This window comes from Hyaena hyaena, unplaced genomic scaffold (genome assembly GCF_003009895.1).
Source record: "Hyaena hyaena isolate Hyena2069 unplaced genomic scaffold, ASM300989v1 scaffold_172, whole genome shotgun sequence".
Taxonomy (NCBI): domain Eukaryota; kingdom Metazoa; phylum Chordata; class Mammalia; order Carnivora; family Hyaenidae; genus Hyaena; species Hyaena hyaena.
In genome coordinates, this window is record NW_024080804.1 from 209,232 (window position 1) to 234,084 (window position 24,853).

The 24,853-nt window shown below is 38.8% G+C and overlaps 1 protein-coding gene and 1 pseudogene across 1 annotated transcript in view; one reads left to right on the top strand and one right to left on the bottom strand.

Moving 5' to 3' along the window:
- The window catches only part of ARL8B (ADP ribosylation factor like GTPase 8B), a 55,499-nt gene that overhangs the window by 20,563 nt on the left and 10,083 nt on the right, over positions 1–24,853 (bottom strand). The window lies entirely within an intron of this gene.
- Positions 12,136–12,671, top strand: LOC120237130 (annotated as a pseudogene).

Here is a 24,853-nt window from a genome sequence, read left to right on the forward strand (position 1 = left end):
GCAATATTCCTAGAATTTGGCTGGATAAAACAGACAGAAAGCAAAATAAGATAGTAAAGAGGAAACTATCCTCTAAGTCAGAGAATGTTATTACCAGTCTTGCTACTTACTAACCACACGCATGTCATTTTACCTTTGGAATGAAGCTACCGTATCTAGAAGAGGGAACTAGAAGAGTAGGTCCAAAGTTAAGTTCTAGTTCTAATGTTTATGATGTTATATTTTATGCACAGGCTTCTTAAAATATAGTTAAGTAACAAGCTTGAGCCCCACTTTAGGTAGAGAGATTACTTAAATAAATAAAACTTTAAAAGTAAAATAGAAACAGGGGCACCTGGGTGGCTTAGTTGGTTAAGCATCTGACTTTAGCTCAGGTCATGATCTCATGGTCCATGAGTTCAAGCCCCACATACGGCTCTATGCTGACAGTTCAGAGTCTAGAGCCTACTTTGGATTCTATGTCTCCCTGTCTCTCTGCCCCTCCCCCACTCATACTCTGTATCTCTCCCTCTCTCTCTAAAATAAACATTAAAAAACTTTTAATAAATAAAAAATAAAATAGAGTTAGTCACGAGATGAATGCCTACAACTGTAGAAAAATGTAGCTCTTTTCCCAAAATTCATTAGTATATCAAAGACTAAAGGCAAATCTTGTCCCAGAAAGTTTTCTTACAGGGCTAACTCACATGTAGAGTTTACCTAAATTTATTACTGCAGATCTTAGAAACAAGATAAACGGAAAAGAGGAAGGAATTTAAAGGAAAAAGAAGAACCAAGGTAAAAGTTAACACCAGAAAGGCAGAAAAGATGAGGCCTGTAGACCTGCTTTAATGAAAGGATACTTCACTGACCACACCTAAGACAATAAGAAAGGGGGAAGGTCTATTCTTTGTAAATAGGTTAATGTACCATAGAGATCCTAAGCAGTCCTAAGCAGGGGCTGTCTGTAAACTATGCTAACACTGGGGAGAACACAGTGAAATATCCATACACTTCAGTGCTTTAAAGTAAGGATTCTAATGAATTAAACAGTTGCTCTTTTAAATGCACAAATATGCAGAAAGTAAGCTATTAACATGGGAAAATAAGCTTCTTTTTACTTCATCTGTCCATCTATAGCAGTAATCCAATCCAGTGGAATAAATTTAAAAAGACAAGTGGAAAAACACCTGCTTTGACAAATGTCTCACAGTATTCTCTAACCATCCTTTTTTTCTTTTTCTTTTTAAATGCTCTGGTTATTATCAAGGTACTTTGTAAACAAAGAATGTAATAAGGAGCAGGATAAATGCCTCATATAAATATCTCTTGACCAGAAGAAACTACTTTTCACATGCTAAGCAGAGCAATCTTTCTTTTTTAAACAAAACACACTATGACTCAATTGTTTAATTGCCAAAATTCACACATTTGATAGGAAAATATGGCCAGTAAATATACAAGTTAGTCACTTTTCTTTGCAAAAACTTTTAACATAAAATTGTTACCAAAACTAATTTTTCTAGTTAGTAGCATGATTATGCCTCTTATATTTCATTAACAAAAGGAATTACTGGTAATAATAAAAACAAAAAGAATGACAACCTATATTTTGCTGGGGAAGTAAAATGAAAAATTTTTTAAATGAAAAGAAATTTCATTTTTAAAAATGAAAATTTTTAAATGAAAGATAGTTCTAGGGGGAAATCTATTTCCATGGTCTTAAAGTGTTATCCCCACAAACCCTCATTACCTACAGGAGGAAAAACTAGTAATAATACAATTGAGAACTCAACACCTTGACTGAGTGATCAAAATCAACAATATGAAGTTCAGATGGACATTTTGCGCCTACAGAAGCGATACCACGAGAAGGACACGATATCCCCCACGCAGTATTTCAGCTGAGAATGCATAAACTGAGGATACTGAGGAACCATCACACAAACCCTAAATGAGAAACATTCTATTAAATGGGAGAGGGAATATTTTTGACAAATGTCAGTGTTGTTATAAAAGGCAGAGGGAAGCTGTAAAAATGTTTCAGGCTAGAGTGGATTAAAGAGACATGCAGACTAAAGGCAGTACCTGACCTGAGGCTGGATCCTATACCTGTCAATTTGTCAGCTGACAAAAAGCGACAGATAAAATCAGTGAGGTATCATTTTTTAATGTCATAAAGTTGGTAAACTAAACTAGTCATGTAAGAGAATATCCCAAATCTTAGAAAATAACATGCTTAAGTATTTTACATAAAGGGCCATGGTACATATATCTTACCTATGTAAAATGGCAAACAGGGTACATGAATGATAAAACAAATGATCTGTACATTTGACATTATTTCAAAACAATATCCTTTAATATTCTAAAAGGACACTCATTTACAGATGTATCCTAATCGAAAAACCCATGTTTTATATTTCATAGTTTCAGTATAAAGTAAAATCCTCTGGGCTTTAAAACTGGCATTTTAAAATCTACTCCAATGTTTCAGTATTTATTTACAACCTGGGAAATGAATTAAATATAGTATGTTCTACATGTAGGCTTCTCTTAATTTCTGGAATTAAACTAACATTTTCTTCTTCTTTATAAACACTTAATACAGTAGTTACCACTGTAAACAGAGACTTTATGTCTGAGGAGATCTCCCTTACAACACTCTTTTTTTTTTAATGTTTACCTATTTATTTTGAGAAGAGAGAGAGAGACAGGAAAGAACGTGCAATCTGAGGGGCAAGGGGGAAGAGCAGAGACAAAAGGAGACAAAAAAACCCAAGCAGGCTCCACACTGTCAGCATGGAGCCCAATGAGGGGCTCAGCCACAAGAACCATGAGATCATGTCCTGAACTAAAATCAACAGCTAGACGCTTAACCAACTGATCCACCCATCACCCCCTGCAACAGTTTTTTGAAGGGGCTAGAAAAGATAATCCTTCACTACAGTAGCACGTCAAGAATTATTATGGACAATCTTTCCTTACATATTTTTCTAAAAGACAACAATGTGTTCTCAGATTGTGTGCAAATCTGGATTTACTTCCAACTATAGACATACAAAGTTCATTGCCACAGCACATCAGTTTGAACACACACATTAAAAAATGTGTTTGGGGAGTTAAATCTTAATAACCAAAGAATAACTTCTCTCAAAATTCCAGGGGGTTTGTCTGTGGGTTTTGTTTGTTTGGGGAGGGAGGTATTCTCATTACAACTTACGATATAGAATTAAGAAGCATGCAAATATTTTAAATTTCAGGTTTCCTGGGAACATAATCAAGTAAGGCCTCTTTTCTTCGGATGGCCCAAAATCTCAAAATGGGCCACTGTTCTAAACAAACTCAAATTTCTCTGAAACAAATCAAATAATAAAAACTTTCTACAAAATCATAAAATTCCAAGATTAGCCTTCAAAAAAAGAAATGCTGTGACCTGCAACACTAAAAAAAAAATCTTCTCACTCTTCAATAAAGAGTTAGCTAGGGGCACCTCGCTGGCTCAGTCAGTAGAGCACACGACTCTTAATCTAAAGGTCTTGAGTTCAAGCCCCATGTTGAGCATGAACCTATTTAGGGGAAAAAAAAGAGTAAGGGCATCCTTAGACTCTTACGTGGACAGGATCCTGTGGGGACTATGGTCTGGATGCCAATCTTTTTCATCTGGTCTGGCAATTCACACCAAGTAGCTGTGGCTTCCATCTGGACTTGGTAAAGATGTGCTCTTCCATCTGTGTTGTCTACACATATGAGGGAGAAGTAGTTACAGCTCTCAGGCTTAACATTTATAAACTCTGGCCTAGGGTTTTGTTTTGTTTTGTTTTTTAATGTTTTGTATTTATTTCTGAGAGAGAGAGAGAAACAGTGTGAGCAGGGGAGAGTCAGAGAGGGAGACACAGAATCTGAAGCAGGCTCCAGGCTCGGAGCCGTCAGCACAGAGTCCAATGCGGGGCTCGAACCCACGAACCATGAGATCATGACCTGAACCGAAGTCAAACACTCAAGCAACTGAGCCACCCAGGCGCTCCGGGCCTAGGGGTTCTAACACAGGCAAACCAATTATAAAAGCCAATTTCTGAGGGGCACCTGGGTGGCTCAGCTGGGTAGGCGTCTGAACTTGGGTCAGGTCATGATCTTGCATCATGAGTTCCAGCCCCATGTCAAGCTCTGGCTGACAGCTCAGAGCTTGGAGCCTGCTTCAAATTCTTTGTCTCCCTCTCTGTCTGCCCCTTCCCTGCTTATACTGTCTTGATCTTGATCTTTCTCTCAAAAATAAACATTAAAAAAATCAAAATAAATAAAGTAAAAATAAAAGCCTATTTCACACATGATCCAATTATCAACAGCATATACAGACAATGAATGTGTGTTGGTGTGTTGTACTGACTCACAGACACCTATAATGTTCATCTTTCCTCTACGGTCTTTGAGGACCACAAAGCTACTTTGCCTGTGCTTTCACTCCTTCGTTTATTTATTCACTCACTTATTCAAACAGACAGAAGGAAGAGAAACTAATTTTTAGGAAATCTAAAAATTATCACACAATAAATGTACATCATTTAAAACAAAGGAAACAGCAACGTCACTCATCATCAGGGAAATACAAGTCAAAACCACACTGAGATACCACCTCACGCCGGTCAGAGTGACTAAAATGAGCAAATCAGGGAACTCTAAATGCTGGAGAGGATGTGGAGAAATGGGCACCCTCCTACACTGCTGGTGGGAATGTAAACTGGTGCAGCCCCTCTGGAAAACAGTTTGGAGGTTCCTCAAAAAATTAACAACAGAACTCCCCGAGGACCCAGCAATAGCACTGCTAGGAATTTACCCAAAGGATACAGGAGTGCTGATGCATAGGGGCATTTGTACCCCAATGTTCACAGCAGCACTCTCAACAATAGCCAAAACATGGAAAGAGCCTACGTGTCCATCAACGGACAAATGGATCAAGAAGATGTGGTTTATCTATACGATGGAATACTACATGGCAATGAGAAAGAATGAAATCTGGCCATTTGGAGCAACATGGATAGAACTTGAGGGTGTTATGCTGAGCGAAGTAAGTCAGGCAGAGAAGGACAGATACCATGTTTGCACGTATAGGTGGATTAGGAGGAACTTAACGGAGGACCATGGGGGAGAAGAAGGGGAAAAATAGTTGGGGGGAGGGAGGCAAACCATGAGAGACTCGAATGCTGAGAACAAACTGAGGGCGGTTGGGGGTCAGGGTGAGGGGAAGGGGGGTGATGGGCATGGAGGAGGCACTTGTAGGGATGAGCACTGGTTGGTATATGGAAACCAACTTGACAATAAACTATTTAAGAAAAAAGTGAAAAATAAATAAATAAAACAAAGGAGACAGTATGAGGTGACTGAGTATCTAGAAAGGCCTCTCTTAAGTACTGACATTTAAATATCTAAAGATCATTTTAAATCTACACAGGATAATAAGACAGTTTCTTCAGGTAACCTAACTATTGTGCTACTCGAATATAAATCTAAATTTCAGTCTCAGCTATGCCACGTTAGATTATATATAGATACACACAATTTTGAACAGCCCTCTTACTCAGAATGCAAAGGTTCGACCTCCTCTCTCCTTATAGCTGCTTCTCTTAAGTGCCTATAGCTACTTCACTTTCTCCACTTTTTTGCTCCGAGGCAAAAAAAAAAAAGACCCACTCCATTATCTTCAAGTGTGTTTACCACTCCTTTCCCTTTGCTTTTCTTCTTTCCTGAGTCACGAAGCTACTGTACACAGGAGTTTCCGCTCCCAAACAGCAGGCCTTTAATAACAAGTGCATTCCTTTCATCTGAGGCAAAAAAGACGCACTCCAACCCATAAGATAGAATATTTAGCTCTCAACTGCTGTCCTGGTCCTCACAAACCTCAAGTATTGCCTCTCTGCCAGCAGAGGCACTCTTGATATACTCAGCTCAATCTAAAGGTCTGAGAAGGCAAGTCTCTAGGTTTTAGTGTTAAAATTGCGAGTGTTCTTTTGTTTAATTTTGTCCTTTATTAATGTTAAATTATGTTAATTTGGCAAGCAATCAGGTGTGCCTTGTGGGAACTGGAGGTGGCTAGCTTACTTTTTAAGTGAGCTGTTGGTAGGTTTTATGAAGCAGGATATACAGAACACCCTGAACAGGAGCAAAATGGATTCTAAAATAGAGCACATTTTGGGTTGTAACATTAAAACTCAGCGAAAGACATTAAGTTTTCTTGGACATTAGGCTATGAAAACTAAAGTTAACAGATAAAAATTCTCCAAATAAGAACATTTTAAAAGCATAATGGCATAGGGAACTCTGTAACTACTAATTAAATGCCTGACTGTCATTCCAATTCAACTCATTTTAAACAACTAATTAATCCTTACTGCTTGCTGATACATATAGAGTTACTTTGCAGCTTTCTCCTTTATAAAGGTAACTCCTGAGGATTAAAATGTTCTCAAACCCAAAATTTTAATTAGGGGCCTGAAAACTCTCATCTCTGCTAACCTCTATTCCTGAAGAAAATTCATTTCAAAAGGTCTGTAATGACTATTTCCTATGTTCACTATACCTTTCATTAAGAGTACTTTAATAAAGGTTTTATAAACCTGTATCCAAAAAACTGCTGAAGAAAAATTCAACTTGCTTGTCTGTAAAATGATTTGCTAGTAAGCATCCCTAGTCAAACCCTCAAAGACCGCACCACGGTGTATTTTCAGATATTCAGAAATTATCACAATGCAGTAGTAATGTGGAAACTGGACCCCAAAAGAAATCAGTGCTAGAGACCTTTAGCAAATATAATCTTTGCTAACTTGGCAAGTCACTAATGTCTGGATGTATTTTCCACAAACATCAAGGGTCCACCATAAATCTTTAATAACATTTGTGTCTTTATATAAAAAGGCTACTAATTTTCACATGTTGACTAAAGCAGGTTCTAAAATCAGAAGCATAAGTGGGGATAATCAGCATACAGTCACATTTTCAGGCCTGGATACTATTCTACTGGTCAGTCTCTAGACATTTCAACTACTTTTTTTTTACTTTTCTTTCTAACTTAAATACTTTTTCATAAAGAAAGTGATTTTCTATATTTAAAATTTTCCCCTCTTTCTGGGAAAAACTGGGTATTTAAAAACTAGAATGAGGAGGGGCGCCTGGGTGGCTTAGTCGGTTAAGCGTCCGACTTTCGCTTAGGTCATGATCTCGCGGTTCGTGGGTTCGAGCCCCGCGTCGGGCTCTGTGCTGACTGCCAGCTCAGAGCCTGGAGCCTGTTTCAGTCTGTGACTCCCTCTCTCTCTGACCCTCCTCTGCTCACGCTGTCTCTCTCTCTCTCCTAGAAATAAATAAAAAAAAAAAAAAAAAAAAAACTAGAATGCGGAGACCTCTATTTTCTGCTGCATGTGCCCTTCTGTGTGTACAGGTATAGCTGTTCAAAAAGAAATTACAAAAAGTTTCCTTCAAATCCCAAAATAGGCTTCTATTACTAAATTAAAATGGGGAATTCCTAGAACCACCAAAATGCTATGAATCAGTAAGTTACATATGTAACAGAAGTCCTCTAGTCATAGGGAAAATTGCTTTATGGAAAGGCTTCATCATACATAAAGTTTTAACCTGCAAACAGTACAGTGAATTTGCTACTTTGTAAAACAAGTAACAAGCCTTGTCTTCATCAAAATCTATTAAAGTAAGCCAGAATCAGGGGGAAAATTAAAATTTTCATGTAATTAATAAGGCCCACCTTAGAAAAGTTAAATAACATAATCATTTCAGTATAGTTTGAAGACTCCCAGTGGCTATGGAGTTTACTACAAGGGATCCTGTTCATTTTCTCAGGTGATGGATGTTACCACATAATGAAACAGAGGTAATGTTAGTCTGGTGGTTATGGCTGAGACTCTGGAGACAGTTATGCTGGCTTCTAAGTCTGGTCTTAACCATTTGCCTTGCTGTATGTCCTCCCTGCATGTTCCTTAACTTTGCAATGCCTCACTTTCCCCAAATGTAAAGTGGAAGATAATAGTCTCTGTCTCACAGAATTGTTTAAAAATCAAATCAGTTTTAAAACTTTAATTAAAACACATACACCATTTACAACAATGCCTGCTTCAGAAACAGCTATAGAAAAGGTTTTAATATTTGGTAGTGTCATCATTACAAGGAGTCCATTAAATGCAATGTTAAAAAATAATGCACAGGGTCCTGGTTAAGATTAATTTCAGTAAGGGAGTGCCTGGGTGGCTCAGTCAGTTGCGTGTCTGACTCTTGATTTCCGCTGAAGTCATGGTCCGAGGTTGTGGGATCAAGCCCTTTGTCTAGCTCCTGAGTGAACGTGGAGCTTGCTTGGAATTCTCTCTCTCTCCCTCTGCCCCTCTCTTTCACTTGCAAGCTTTCTCTCAAAAAAAAAAAAAAAAAAAAAGAAAAGAAAAAAAAGAAAAAAAGATGAGGTAAGCACACTCCACCCTATCCCTTCCACTGAAGGTAACTAAAAACCCTGGACAGAATGTATGCAGCAGCTGAGGGCTGCTCAGGGTGTAAGTGGAAGCAGACTAGAAAAGGAAAATCAGAACTTAAAGCACAAGCAATCTGATGCTAATTCCTAGTTGTTTTCTTTCCTCCCATCTGCTACTCTGCAATCAAAGGTAGCCCAAATACGACCAGACATATACAAGGCATGAACAGAATATACAAGGCATGAACAGAAAAGCCTCCAACAGAAGCACCTTCTCTTTTGAGTCTGAGGGTGGGTGTGTGTGTGTGTGGGGGGGGGGGGGTTGGGTGGCAGGAGGAAGAGAGGACAGAGAGGGTAGGAAAAGTCTTCTGGGTTTGCTCCTCTCTCACGCCATAGTCTCCAGACAAAACCAAGTCTTCCAGGCAGGCATTCCTTAGAAAAGGATCCTCTCTAACCATAAGAACCCTGGTCCACAAAGTGCTTGGTAGTGTGGAGAGGATAGAGAGAAGAATCCCTGTTGATTATTATTATTATTATTAAATTTTTTGTCTATTCTCTTGGCCCCTGAGACAGACTCAGTTGAGGGAAGGCCATAGCAAAGGAGGGAGAACAAGGCCTCGGCCTTCCAGACAGAGGATCAGCAAAGTGGGGCCAGGGCTGTGCGCCACAGTATTGATGAAATTTGCAAAGGAGAGATCTACAGAAATTGACCCCATAAAGTTGTACATGAACGCCCAGGCTCATCCCTAAAGTATAACATGTGGATCTGACCCTAAATAACATATCAAAGGCCTTGAAAACTACACTAGGAAGCAGGACCACTAGCCAGGCTTCTGGATAAAGCCCTACACAGTATATAGTCAGAAATGATCCAAAGAGTGCTACTGAGGCTTTGAAAACTGGACTGACTTTAGAACCAAGCCCACAGAAGAAAGATAGTTGGATCCTGTGACCTGAACCTAACTGGGTTAAATGCACAGTAAAACAAAACAACAAATCATTCTCTATAGGATATAAACACCAGAGACTCATAATATTAGAAGTGTCCAGAATAACTAAACATCTGAAAAATCAAGAAAACTCAACAACTAGCAAGGGAAAAAGCCACTGAACAGAGATGCCAGTAACAAGATGACCCCAATGCTGGAAATATCAGAGACTACCTATCATAATCATGCTCCAAGAAGGATTAAGTGTATGTAACATAAAATTTCAGCAGGTAAATAAAAGCTACAAAATAAAACCACATGAAAAATCTTAGAAATGAAAAATACGATAACTAAAATTAAAAAAACTCACTGGATGGGCTCAACAGAAGAATGGAGAGGACAGGAAAAATTCTATGACCTTGAAGATAAAGCAACAGTCATTATCCAACCAGAAAAGAGAGAGAGAGAGAGAGAGAGAGAGAGAGGAAACACAAAGAGCCAAGCCTCAAGGATCTTCTGTAGGACAAGGTCTAACATTCAAGTCACTGAAATCCCAGAATAAGAGAAAGAGAATGGAACCACAAAAGACCCCAAATAGTCAAAGAAGAAGGCCTCACACTCCCAGATTTCAAACTCTATTACAAAACTCTAGTCAAATCAGTACAGTATTGGCATTAAAAAAAAAAAAGGACCCATCAATCAATGAAACAGAAATAATGAGCTCAGAAATGAACCCATGTATATTTGGTCAATTAATTTGTGACAAAGGAGCCTAGAATTTACAATGGGGAAAAGACATTGTCTTCAATAAATTTTGTTGGGAAAAGTGCCACTATCTTACACCATACACAAAATTTGAACTCAAAATAAAGACTGGAACGTAAGACCCCAAGCCATAAAATTCCCAGAAGAAAACAGGTGCTAATAAGTTCCTTGACAAAGGTCTTAAGAATGACTTTTTGAATCTTGACACGAAAAGCAAAAATAAATAATTCAGAGTATATCAAACTAAAAAGCTTCTGCATCAAAATGAAATAACAACTTACCAAATGGAATAAAATATTTGCAAATCATTTATCTGACCAAGGTTTGATATCCAAAATATAAAGAACTTCTACAACTCAACAACTAACAAACAAGCTGGTTTAAAATATGCCAGAAGAGGGGCGCCTGGGTGGCTCAGTGGGTTGGGTGACCAACTTCAGTTCAGGTCATGATCTCATGGTCTGTGGGTTCAAGCCCCGCATCGGGCTCTGTGTTCACAGCTCAGAGCCTGGAGCCTGCTTCAGATTCTGTATCTCCCTCTCTTTCTTCTCCTCCCCACCTTGTGTTCTATCAAAAATAAACATTTAAAAAAAATTTTAATAAAGAATGCCAAAAGACTGAAAAGATATTTTCCAAAGAAAACATACAGATGGCCATCAGGCACATGAAAAGGAGCTCAACATCACTAATCACCAAGGAAATAAGAATCAAAATCAAGTGCAAATCGAAACACCACACCTATTAGAATGGCTATTATCAAAAAGATAAGAAATACTAAGTGTTAGCCAGGTTGTGGAGAAAAGGGAACCCTTCCTTCTGCACTGTTGATGGGAATGTTACTAGCCTCTATGGAAAACAGTATGGAGGTTCCTCAAAATTAAAGATAGAACTACTTCTATGATTCAGCAATTCCACTTCTGGGTATTTACCTGAAGCAAAAATATTAAGGATATATGTACGCCAACTTTCATTGCAACATCATTTACAATAGACAAGATATGAAAAGAACCTAACTGAACATCAATGGATGAATGAATAAAGAAAATGTGGCATATATGTATATTCATACCAATTCATATATATTAATACATATGACTATTATTCAGCCATTAAAAAAAAATGAAATCTTGCCATTTGCAACAATGTAGATGGACCCCAGGGGCATTACACTAAGTGAAATATGTCAGACAGAGAAAGACAAATACTGTATGACCTCACATATGAAATCTAAAAATAAACAAACCAAAAAAACCAACCAAGCTCCTAGATAAAGAAAACAGACAGGTGGTTACCAAAGGCAGGGGAATGGAGGATGTGGGAGGTGAGAGAAATGGGTAAAGGGAGTCAAAGGGTACAATCTTTGAGGTTTAAAATAAATAAGTCATTGGATGTAATGCACAACATGATGACTATAGCTAATAATACTATATTGCATATGTGAACATTGCTAAGAGAGTAAACCTCAACACAAGAAAAAAAATTGGGGGTAACTATGTACTAAGGTGATAAATGTTAACTAGATTTATTGTGGTCATTATTTCACAACGTACACAAATATCAAATTGTTATGATGCACACCTAAAACTAATATGTATGTGAGAATTATACCCCAATTTATTATTTTTTTATGTTTATTTATTTTTGAGAGACAGAGCATGAGCATGAGCAGGGGAGGGGCAGAGAGAGAGGAAGACCCAGAATCTGAAGCAGGCTCCGGGCTCTCAGTTGTCAGCACAGAGTCTGATGCAGGGCTCAAATTCACAAACTGTAATCATGACCTGAGCTGAGGTTAGACGCTTAACCAACTGAACCACCCATGCACCCGAAAATTATACTTCAACTTAAAAAAAATTAATAAACATGTCTAATATTTAATGAAAAAAAACTTAGATTCAAGAATTACAACAAACCCAAAGAAGTGTAAGCTCAAAGAAATGCACACCTGGGTACATAATAAACTGTTGAGCTCTTCCCGTGAGCGGCCTGAGGTGATCTCTGAAAATGGTTCGCTATTCACTTGATCCGGAAAACCCGACATAATCATGCAAATCAAGAGGTTCAAATCTTCGTGTTCACTTTAAGGACACACATGCAACTGCCCAGGCCATTAAGGGTATGCATATCCAAAAAGCCACCACGTATCTTAAGCAATGTGTGCCATTCCAACGCTACAATGGTGGAGTTGGTAGGTGTGCCCAGGCCAAACAGTGGGGCTGGACACAGGGTTGGTGGCCCAAAAACAGTGCTGAATTTTTACTGCACATGCTTAAAAATGCAGAGAGTAATGCTGAACTTAAGGGTTTAGATGTAGATTCTCTGGTCATCGAACACATCCAGGTGAACAAAGCCCCCAAGATGCGCGTAGAACTTACAGGGCTCATGGGTTGGATTAACCCATATATAAGCTCTCCCTGCCACACTGAGATGATCCTCACTGAAAAAGAGCAGATTGTTCCTAAACCGAAGAGGAAGTTGCACAGAAGAAAAAGATATCCCAGAAGAACCTGAAGAAACAAGAACTTATGGCCTGGGAGTAAATTCTGCATAAAGTACATGAAAATAAAAGTAAAAACAGGGGGGAAAAAAAACTGTTGAAACCAAGACACAAAAATCTTGAAAGCAGCCAGCATTTCTCATCAGAAACAACAAAGGCCAAAAAGTGCCGGGGGGGGGGGGGGGGGGGGGGGGGGGGGAGTGGGATGGTGGCTGTCAACCTATGTCCAGCAAAATATTCTTTAGTAATGAAGATGATAAAGACATTCTCAAATGAAGGAAAACTAAAACAATGTGTAGTCAGCAGATATGCTCTTTAAAAAAAAAAAAAGGCTGAAAGTTCTGTAGGCATAAGAGAAACCTAGAACTTCAGGAATTTAGGGAACGCAATAGACATAGTAACATCTGGGTAAATGTAAATAAAGTGTTGTCTTTCTCTTGAATACTTAAAATTTTTGATGGCTGAAAACAAAAATTACAACCTTCTCTGGTAATGTTTTCAATGTGTGCAGATATAATATGACAACCACACCACACAGAAAAGAAGGTAAAGAAATCTGTATGGTAGGTTTCTAAGTAAACTAGGTAAAGTGTATATATACTGTAACCCCCAGAACAAGCACTTAACAAAGCCATACAAAAAGAATAGTTAAAAGTGTAATAAATTAAAACACTGAAAAATAGTCCAACTGAAAAGAAAGCAGTAAAGAAACAAAGGAATAGAAAACAAAGGAGAAAAACAGAAACCAAATAACTAAATGGTAGAACAAAATCCAAACATATAAATAACTATAGCAAAAGTAAATGCTCATCTAAACACACCAATTAAAAGAGATTGTTGGAGCTTTTTTATATATATAAAAAGACCCAACTGTCTACAAGAAACCCACTGTAATGGGTTGTAATGTAATGATAGAGGAAAGAGTAACACCATGTAGCCACTAACCAAAAGAAAGTTGGAGTAGCTATACTAATGCCAAAGTAGACTTGAGCGCAAAGAATTTACTTAAAATTTGATTCCTCAGTGCACCTGGGTCGCTCAGTCAGTTAAACATCCAACTCTTGATTTTAGCTCAGGTCATGATTTCACAGTTGTGAGATCAAGCCCCACATCGGGCTTGGTGCTGACAGCACAGAGCCTGCTTGGGATTCTCTCTCTTCCCCTCTGCTCCTCTCCTCCACTGTGCACTCTTGCTCTAAAAATAAAATAAAATAATAAAATTAAAACTGATAGAAATGAAAGGAGAAATAACCCCACAATTAGAGAGACTCAGCATTCCTCTCATGTTGACAGAACAAAGAGCAAGAAAGCCAGCAAAGATATAAAATTAACATCCCCAGCAATCAAGTGAATCTAACTGACATTTATAGAAATTTATAGAACATGCCACTCAAAAAGAGAAGAATACACACTTTCTTCAAATGAACGTGGAACATTCATTCAAGACCAACCATATCCTTAAGAGATCTGTATGATGGAAACTATAGAAAACTTATGAAGGAAATTGAAAAAGGCACAAAGAAATGGAAAAACATTCCATGCTCATGCACTGGAAGAATAAATATAGTTAAAATGTCATTACTACCCAAAGCAATCTACACATTCAATGCAACCCCAATCAAAATTGCACCAGCATACTTCTCAAAACTAGAACAAACTATCCTAAAATGTGTATGGAACCACAAAAGACCCTGAATACCCACAGTAATATTGAAGAAGAAAACCAAAACGGAAGGCATCACCATCCCAGACTTTAGCCTCTACTACAAAGCTGTCATCCTCAAGACAGGATGGTATTGGCACAAAAACAGACACATAGACCAATGGCATAGAACTGAGAACTCGGAATCGGACCCAAAAGTATACAGCTGACTAATCTCTGACAAAGCAGGAAGGAGTATCCAATGGAAAAAAGACAGCCTCTTTAACAGATGGTGCTGGGAGAACTGGACAGCAACATGCAGAAGAATGAAACTAGATCATTTTCTCACACCATGCACAAAAATAAACTCAAAATGGATAAAAGACCTGAACGTGAGACAAGAAACCATCAAAACCCTAGAGGAGAAAGCAGGAAAGAATCTCCTTGACCTCAACTGCAGCAATTTCTTACTTGACACATCCCCAAAAGCAAGGGAATCAAGAACAAAAATGAACTATTGGGACCTGATCAAGATTAAAAACTTCTGCACGGCAAAGGAAACAATCCATAAAACTAATAGGCAACTAATAAGGAAAAGATAGTTGCAAATGCCATATCAGATAAAGGGTTAGTATCCAAAATCTATAAGGAACTCACCAAACTCCACACCCGAAAAACAAACAACCCAGTGAAGAAATGGGTAAAAGATATGAACAGACACCTCTCCAAAGAGGACACCCAGATGGCCAACAGACGCGTGAAATGATGCTCAGCATCCCTCCTCATCAGGGAAATACAAATCAAAACCACAATAAGATACCACCTCACGCCGGTCAGAGTGGCTAAAATGAGGACTCTAGATGCTGACGAGGATGTGGAGACACGGGCACCCTCCTACACTGCTGGTGGGAATGTAAACGGGTGCAGCCCGTCTGGAAAACAGTGTGGAGGTTCCTCAAAAAATTAACAATAGAACTCCCCTAGGACCCAGCAATAGCACTGCTAGGAATTTACCCAAGGGATACAGGAGTGCTGATGATGCACAGGGGCACTTGTATCCCAATGTTCATAGCAGCACTCTCAACAATAGCCAAATCATGGAAAGAGCCTATGTGTCCATCAACGGACGAATGGATCAAGAAGATGTGGTTTCTATATACGATGAAATACTACATGGCAACGAGAAAGAATGAAATCTGGCCATGTGTAGCAACATGGATGGATCTTGAGGGGGTTATGCTGAGCGAAATAAGTCAGGCAGAGAAGGACAGATATCATATGTTTGCACGTATAGGAGGATTAGGAGGAACTTAACGGAGGACCATGGGGGAGAAGAAGGGGGGAAATAGTAGGGGAGAGGGAGGGAGGCAAACCATGAGTGACTCTTGAATGTTGAGAACTGAGGACTGATGGGTATGGGGGGAGGGGAAGGGGGGTGATGGGCATGGAGGAGGGCACTTGTTGGGATGAGCGCTGGGTGTTATACGGAAACCAACTTGACAATAAACTATTTGTTTAAAAAAAAAAAAGCTGCACAAAAAAAAAGACAAACCATATCCTGACCTTAAAACATAGCTTAAAAAACGTAAAAAGATTCAGGTCAAACAAAGTATATTCTGACTATAATGGAATTAAACTAGCAATAATTAATACAGTATCTGGGAATAACCAATATTTAACTATATGTAACCCATGGGTCAGAAAAGACTTAATGAAAATTAGGAAATATTTTAAACTAAATGAAAAACATCAAGATGTGTGAGACATAGCTGAAGTAGTGCTTAGAGGGAAACTTAAGACACTCAAATGTTTGTATTAGAAAAGTCTCAAGTTAACAACTTAAGAAATTAGAAAAAGAGCAAATATGTGCAACATTATTATTTTGATTAACACTGCTGGGATGCCTCGGTGGCTCAGTCAGTTAAGCATCCAACTTTGGCTCAGGTCATGGGGGAGTTCGAGCCCCTAGTTAGACTCTGCGCAGACAGTGTGGATCCTCCTTGGGATTCTCTGTCTCCCTCTCTCTGTCCCTTCCATTCACTTTCTCTCTCTAAAAATAATAAATAACATTTAAAAAATAAAAATAAGCAAACATTTAAAAAAAGGAGCTCTCATCACAAAGACAAAAAATGTTTTAGTATCTATAGATGATGGATATTAACTGAGATAATCATTTCACAATATATAAAAGTCAAGTCAGTACAGTCATGCACTTTAAGCAACACAGTACTATATTTCAACTATATCTTGATAAAACTGGGAGAAAAAAAGAGCAAAATAAATCCGAAACAAACAGAAGCAATCAGTAAGAGTAGTAATCAATAATATTGAACAGCAAATCAACAGAAGTAAATTGAGGGAACCAAGAGCCGATTCTCTAAAAAAAATAAAACTGATGAACTGACGGAAGAAAAAGGAGAAACAAAGATTACCAATACCAATAATGAAGGAAGGGATATCACTAAACTCTACAGGTATTAAAGGGATAAGAAATACTACAAACTCCATGCACATAAATTCAACAACCCCACTGAAATGGACCAATTTTTTAAAAATTTCTGTATCTTTTTTTAATGTTTATTTTTGAGACAGAGTGAGCAGGGGAAGGGCAGGGACAGAGAGAGACACAGAATGTGAAGCAGGCTCCAGGCTGGGAAACTGTCAACACAGAGCCTGACGCAGGATTTGAACTCAGGAGCCATGAGATCATACATAACCCAACCCAAAGCCAGGTGATTAACTGACTAAGCCACCCAGATGCCCAGTTTCAATGGACCAATTTCTTGAAAGCCACAATCTACCACAACTAACCCAAGAAGAAAAAAAAATTGAATAGTCAGCTCTGTCAATTGAAGAAATGTAATTAGTGACTTTAAATCTTTTTTTTTTTTAATGTAAACTCTATCCCCAATGTGAGGCTCAAACTCACAACCCCAAGAACAAGAGTTCATGCTCCACCAACTAAGCTAGCCAGACATTTAGATTTTAAGACTCTTAAAATCTTCAGGCCTGGATGGTTTCACTGGTGAATTCCACCAAACATTTAAATTAAAAGACACCACCAATTCTACATAATCTCTTTTAAAAAAAAGAAAAGTAGAAGACAGGGCGCCTGGGTGGCTTAGTCGGTTAAGCGTCCGACTTTCACTTAGGTCATGATCTCGCGGTTCGTGGGTTCGAGCCCCGCGTCGGGCTCTGTGCTGACTGCCAGCTCAGAGCCTGGAGCCTGTTTCACAGTCTGTGACTCCCTCTCTCTCTCTGACCCTCCCCTGCTCATGCTGTCTCTCTCTCTCTCCTAGAAATAAATAAAACATAAAAAAAGAAAAAAAAAATAGAAGAGGCAGGAACATTTCCCAACTCATCTTAGAAGTCTATTACCCTGATGCCAAAAAGTAATTTACAATATTGAAAAAGGCGGATACACTATCCTATTCAGAAAGGTGGGGGTGGGGGGCGCCGGGATGGCTCAGTGGGTTGAGCCTCTGACTTTGGCTCAGGTCATGATCTTCCACTCTGTGGGTTTGAGCCCCGCGGTGGGCTCTGTGCTGACAGTTCAGAGCCTGGAGCTGCTTCAGATTCTGTGTCTCCCTCTCTCTCTGCCCCTCCCCTGCTCACACTCTTGTCATTCTGGCTCTGGCTCTCTCAAAAATAAATAGACATTAAAATTAAAAAAAAAAAAAAAAGTGGGTAGACTGGCCTAAAAATAACTATAATCTAAAACAGCTAGAAAACTCACACCAATCTACAGTAAAGTTCTAGGAATTAATGGATTTGCTTGTGATTTGGGGACAACAGCCCTTGACGAAGGGAGATCTAACATCTGCTCAATTATCTAGATTATTAATTTTGTTCAGTCAAATGCTGGTTATGTGGAAAGGTAGGGGAATGGGAGTGTACCAATCCCCACCCCCATCAGGAGGTTACTGATAAACCCACCAATGTTCTCTGGTAACCCAGGAACCATTTATTCCAACCTAAAATTTTCAGAACACAACAAAGTACAGTTCTACACCTATAGTTCCATCCCTCATGTTGTCCTTTCTTATTGTACCCTTGGATTAGTTTGAAGCAATCTGGAAATCTCCAACACTCACTATACAGAGAATTAAGGACAAGATTACAAGATTAGTCTGTGCGGGAATTTTGCCATGAAGTTCTAGTTCCTGATGAACCAATCAGAGAGCATTATTTTTAAAACTGCTGTGCAGAGTCCCCAAAGTGAAGAAAACAACCTAATCACATCATGTAGGAGAAGAGGCCATGACCACTGCTACCAGTTAAAGAATATAACTAGAAAGGCCACAGAGAACCCTGCAAGCTTTATGTCACATATTACCCGAATTTCTTTGAGACAAGACATCCTGTAGGAACTGAACTGACTCATTCAGAATTCCCAGGTCCAACATCATCCATTAACCACTTCTGCTTCCCGTTCAGCTCCATTTCTTTAAAAGAAATTATACAGGGGTTTTTCTGGGCTATCAAGAAATCTAAATTTTTTTTTTTAATGTTTTATTTATTTCTAGGAGAGAGAGAGACAGCATGAGCAGGGGAGGGTCAGAGAGAGAGGGAGTCACAGACTGAAACAGGCTCCAGGCTCTGAGCTGGCAGTCAGCACAGAGCCCGACGCGGGGCTCGAACCCACGAACCGCGAGATCATGACCTAAGCGAAAGTCGGACGCTTAACCGACTAAGCCACCCAGGCGCCCCTGGGCTATCAAGAAATCTAACTGGGGATGAACATTTTATAATTTTCTGAGTCTACCTCATTCTACTTCCAAGATGATAAACTTCACTGCTCACTGAAACTGTACATCCATTACTGGCTATTTAGGTCTGCAATTAAACAAATGTCAGAGACTACTGAGAAGTTACCCAGAAACTGTCTCCTAGTTTAGAATTTAACCCATAACCCCTACTGCTACACAGAACCTTTAAATGTTAGAATGAAAAAGCCTCTAAATGTAACCAAGGATTACAGCTTATGATGCCAGATGACAGCAAATGCATGACCTCTTATCAGATCTCTTTTCTAACTGGAAGGTAAATAAAGCTATGAAAACCCTGCTCCACAGGTATATCATAAAACAGATAGGCAGTACTCCTTTCCTTATCTTTAAAGAGTAGTAGCCCAGGCATCCTTGACAGCAGTAGTGGAAACAGAAAATGTTTATAAATACAATTCTAATGTCAGACTCTGGAGGAAGCAAACTTTGGCACCTATCATTAGGATACAATAAAACCTGGATTTTAATTTTAGTCCTTTATCTACAATTTGTAACATTCTCCTGCTTTGTGGATTTGCATCCTTATCTCTTCCACTAATAACATCATGTGGAGTGCTTTGTTTTCCCCCCCAAAGTATTTAGTAACACCGCTTACTTTTTAAAACATTAAAGTTACTAACTGTCTAAAAACATTTTTAAAAAAATTTTTAGTGTTTATTTGAGAGAGAGACAGACAGACAGGACTGCGAGCAGAAGCGCAAGAGAGAGAGGGAGACACAGAATCCAAAGCAGGCTTCAGGCTCTGAGCTGTCAGCACAGAGCCTGAAGCGGGGCTCGAACTCACAAAATGAATCATGACCTGAGCAGAAGCTGTACGCCCAATGGACTGAGCCACCCAGGCGCCCCTCCTTTAAACTAGAACACCTCAGGTCTTGCCGCCATTTATTCATTTATCAGTAGAAACATCTCTGCTTGTACATTTATTAGTTTGGCAGTACAGTGGTATGGCTGCAGAAAAGGCCATGGCCTGAATACATCTCCCTTTCAATGGTTATTTTTCACCTTCTGGCTCTCTCTGGGTGTCCCTTAAGAAACACTAAACATTCTAAGGCTACTCCATTAGCCCACTCAGTGTTATCAGCATTGCTTCATACTGAAACTCAGCTCTTAAACGATGGGCAGTCATGAAATACTGAGTCATTGTACAATGCTCAAGTTCCAAACTGCCATGTCTTCTAAACACCAACATCATTATTTATTCAGTAGCTGTCTACAACCCCACTTACTACCATCCAGGTGGGGAGCCTGGAAGGGAATTAAAAGTGCAGGAAGAGGTTGGAGTGACAAGAATGTTTTCCAGTTAGATGTGATTCCTGCATCAAGAATACATCATTGTTATTAGCTTAAAACATATGACACTGACTTACACTATTAATAACAAATAGTAATACTGTTAACAGTAACATGACACCATTCACTTTATTGCCCTCATTTTACAGAAAAGAAAACTTGAGAGCAAGCTCACACACACAGCAGGAAAACTGGGATTTGAACCCAAGTCTGAATTTCAAAACCTTAATGATACCTTCTATTTGAATAAAAATGCTTCACACATTTGAGAGTTGGCTATTGATAAATAAGCAAAGGTCATTATTTGTACAGAAGCTTGAAGTCCATGTTACGTTGCTCAAACACAGGAATAACAAAAAACAAACTCAATGGTCAACTGAGAGATTATAACTGGATACTACTAAGCATACATAGTAAAGTACCAATTTAGTACTCCACCAAGCCAAAACCAATAACCACTACCATACTTACCAACAGGAAGACAAAACAAATAGACCAGCATCCTAGCACATCTGTAATGGATTACAGCAAAGGACAGTCTGTGATTTTAATTTCTCTTACAATGACAGAACCTTCAAGATTCAAAAACTGGTCCCTAACGCCCAGCAGACCTCCGACCTCCATCCTTTCATCCTCCTCCAAAACTGAACTCGAATTCAGTGCTTACTTGAGGGGTGAGGGAGGATCCATTTCATCTGCCATTTAACTGGAGCACATGTTCTGGCCCTTCTCCCCAAATATCGTACCAACCATGGTGATAATTAACAACTACAGAGCATTTATGCCAGGTATTCTGCTGATTTATCTTACCTCACACCATGAGCCCATGCGGCAGCTACTCTCATTCCCAAATCACCAATGAAGAAACTGAAACTTTGAGGGGGTCACACAGCTTTGACAGATCTACAATTCAAATGCAGGCATGTCTGACTCAACATACTTAAACAATACACTACACTGCTTCACTTGAGTAAGTCAATAATTATGGAGCACCTCCTGAGTCAGGCACAGAATTACATTTAAGGGATATAAACAAGGAAGTCTGCAGTCTGGAAGTAGAAACAGATAAAAAGATTGGTGCAAATAAATACAATTTTTAACAAAATGCTATGAAAAGGGAGCAAAGGGCAATTAGCTTTGTCTGGGAAACGAGTTAAGGCAAGGCTCCACAGATACGGGACCTAAACAATCTGTTTAAGACAGTGCTGTCTAAGGGAAAAGGAGGATCAAGAGATAATGTATCGCAGACAAAGGAAAATGGGTTGGTACCTTGGGTGTCTCATTCTCCATCAACATACTCTAACATGTATTTCATTCAAGGCCTGCTTCCTCCTCCTCCTCACAACCATCTTGCTAATTTTCACTGGCAAAAGCAAGACCCAGTCGGGGCGCCTGGGTGGCTTAGTCGGTTAAGCGTCCGACTTTCGCTTAGGTCATGATCTCGCGGTTCGTGGGTTCGAGCCCCGCGTTGGGCTCTGTGCTGACTGCCAGCTCAGATCCTGGAGCCTGTTTCAGAGTCTGTATCTCCCTCTCTCTCTGACCCTCCCCTGCTCACGCTGTCTCTCTCTCTCTCTCTCCTAGAAATAAATAAAAATATTAAAAAAAAAAAAAAAAAGCAACACCCAGTCCAAAGTCTGCCAAATACATACACACACACCACTAAAATTAACAAGTGTTCCTAGGGAGCATAATATAGAAAAGTATTACACCGATCAGTAAAATAGCTTTAAAGTATGAATTGCCAAAGAAAGCTAAAAATAAAAATGTCTAAGGAACACCACAAGAGGTGACATCCAGTTTCCCAACTAGTCTCAGTCACAGAACTTGGAAAAGCTGTACTGTATCAAGTGGTAAACTAAGGTCCTAAAGGATTTGTCTGTAAACAGTATTCATCATAGTTCTGTGGACTAGAACATTCAGGCTGAGTTAGAACTGCATTCCAGATTTATCTCAAAACTGTGTCTCTTAACCTCTTTTCACCTTTCTTAGGCAAGTGAGTATCTACTTGACAAGGAGACCAAAGAATCATACAATGCTTCCTATGCGTATGCACTTTATAAAACAGTCAAACGTTTCACTAACTACATAAATGAATAGGTCTTCGCTGCATACTCCTTCTATGTTGTAGACAGATAGTAAAAAAGGATAGTTAAGAAAGAGTAGGATGTCCAAGAACATTCTTTGCAGTAACCCTTAAGAATGACATGGCATAGATGGTACAGCCAGTTCCTTTTTGGTTATATGATAATGTCCACATGATCTAAGATGAGCAGCACTGTCAAGTCCACAAAAGACTGTACTTAATGAATCTCTTAGCAGATAACAAACAGCCTAACTGGGATAGGAGGACTGAGGACCACAGTGTGTCTTTTCAATCACATAGTAAAATAATCAGTACTGTAACCCAGTAAGAAAGAAATATGATATCCTGAGACTAAGACTATCTACATATTGACCCAGCACTAAGAAAAATCACAACTGAAATCCCAAGACATCAGATATCCTTTATGTTTAAAGCACAACAAATTATACATACCAGCTTTTCTCTTCAGTAGGAAGACAGTATATGAAATGAAATCAGACACTTTCCAAGGACAGAATCATTCCTCTTTAAATTAAATCAGGAAGGCTTCCAAGCCTACAAGAGCCTGAGCCGCTCTGAATATACAGCCTTCATTCAGCTGCCTCAAGGGCCTATGGATTAGGACATCTTCTGGGCAGCCTGCAATCCAGGCATAGACTAATGTACATAACCCCACAAACAAGTCAAGATAGCGTAACTGAAATTCTGGAAGAGTAAAGAACATTCTTGTTTACTCCTTGCTTATTAAAACATTTGCAAAATAGGTAGTCAGCAGGGTAGGATAACTGACACAAATCACAAGAAAGAAAATATTCTACAATGTTCTTTAGAAGAGAAACCAGGAATGAATTCTCAACTACTTCCTAAATCCCTTACTACTAAGATAAAGATATGAATTGATAAAATTTCAATTCTCAGTTTTAGTCCCACTATATCTAAAAATAATAGCATGAATGCCCTTCCCAAATACAAATTCCCTTTATATCATTAATCATAAAAATACATTTTATACTCAATTCATCCCTATCTCTTCTAAACCCATTCCTTGTTCTCTACCCCATATCCACTACTTGATCCCACAACCATATTCCCCAACTCAACTCCTTACAAATCCCCCTTTGCCCTGCATATCTGATTCAACCACTAAATCATACCTACTCTACTTCCCTAATAAAGCTCATATTTTCCTTACTCCTTAACTCTCCCCCCACTCATTACCTCTCAATCAGACCTTTGTAATAACCTTGTGACCAAGTTCCTTTTCATGGCTCTATATATTGCTACTAAATTAATCCTTTGGAAAACAGTCTTACTTCATTCCCCTGAACAAAAATAAAAACTTCAGTGGCTCCGCACGCATACAGATCTACTTTTCCAGTCTCCTGTTTTCTCCTTCATGCAAGTTACACTTAATTCAACAAAATTTCTTGCCCTCAGTTGTGCCTTTGCTACTCTCCCTTTTCCTTCTTGAACATCTTTTCTTCCCTCCATAATACTGGAAGCTGCACAAGAGAAGGAATCACATCTGTTTTGTTCCTCATTATATCTATGTTACCTAGAACACTACTTCAAATACTCATGGATAAACGAAAACTACTCTATTCTCAAAGCTCAACTCAGTGGCCATTCCCACCATAGCCCCACTAAACTGCCTTTCTTAAACACCCCCAAAGTCTTAGTGAGGCCAGGGTTAAGAGATTCCCAAAGCATTTTGTGCCAGTCTTAAGGCACTTAATATTTCTATTCTATACATGGCTACTATGAGCCACATACGCTACCATAAAAAACCTTGTCTGATACATTTATGAATCATCTATCATAATGCTTTGCACACAGTTTAAGTATACATAAAACAGATACACTATGTTTCATATACATTCCTTCACTCAATATTTAGAAAACCTATTATATGCAGGGCATCTTGCTTTGTACTGAAATACAGTACTGAAAAAAGGACAAAGGTATGCCCCTATGGAATATACATTCATAAAACAACACATTCATAAAAGAGACAAAGACAATAAACAAGACGATTTCTTAAGGTGGTAAGTGTGGTGAAAATTATGATGGAGGTGATATCATCAATCCTAAATCGGGAAATTACATGCTACAGACAGGATGAGATGAGCATGCAAAAGTTAAAATTGGTCAAACTGGCCCACCTTCAGACACTCCAAAGAAAATTGCAAAAACAAAGTCTTAGGCACAAATATTTCATCACCGAAGAGTGGAAAATAATGCCTGCAACCAAAATATGTCTATAAATTAATTAAAGCCTCTAGCATCCATTTCATTTAATATTTTTTATAAAAGGATAGATTTTTGTCCCCTGGAATGAGGCAGAAGGGGATCAAAAGTTCCACCTTGAGCTGATTAAACTTGAATTGCCTATTAGCCATCAAAATAGATAAATCAAATAGACT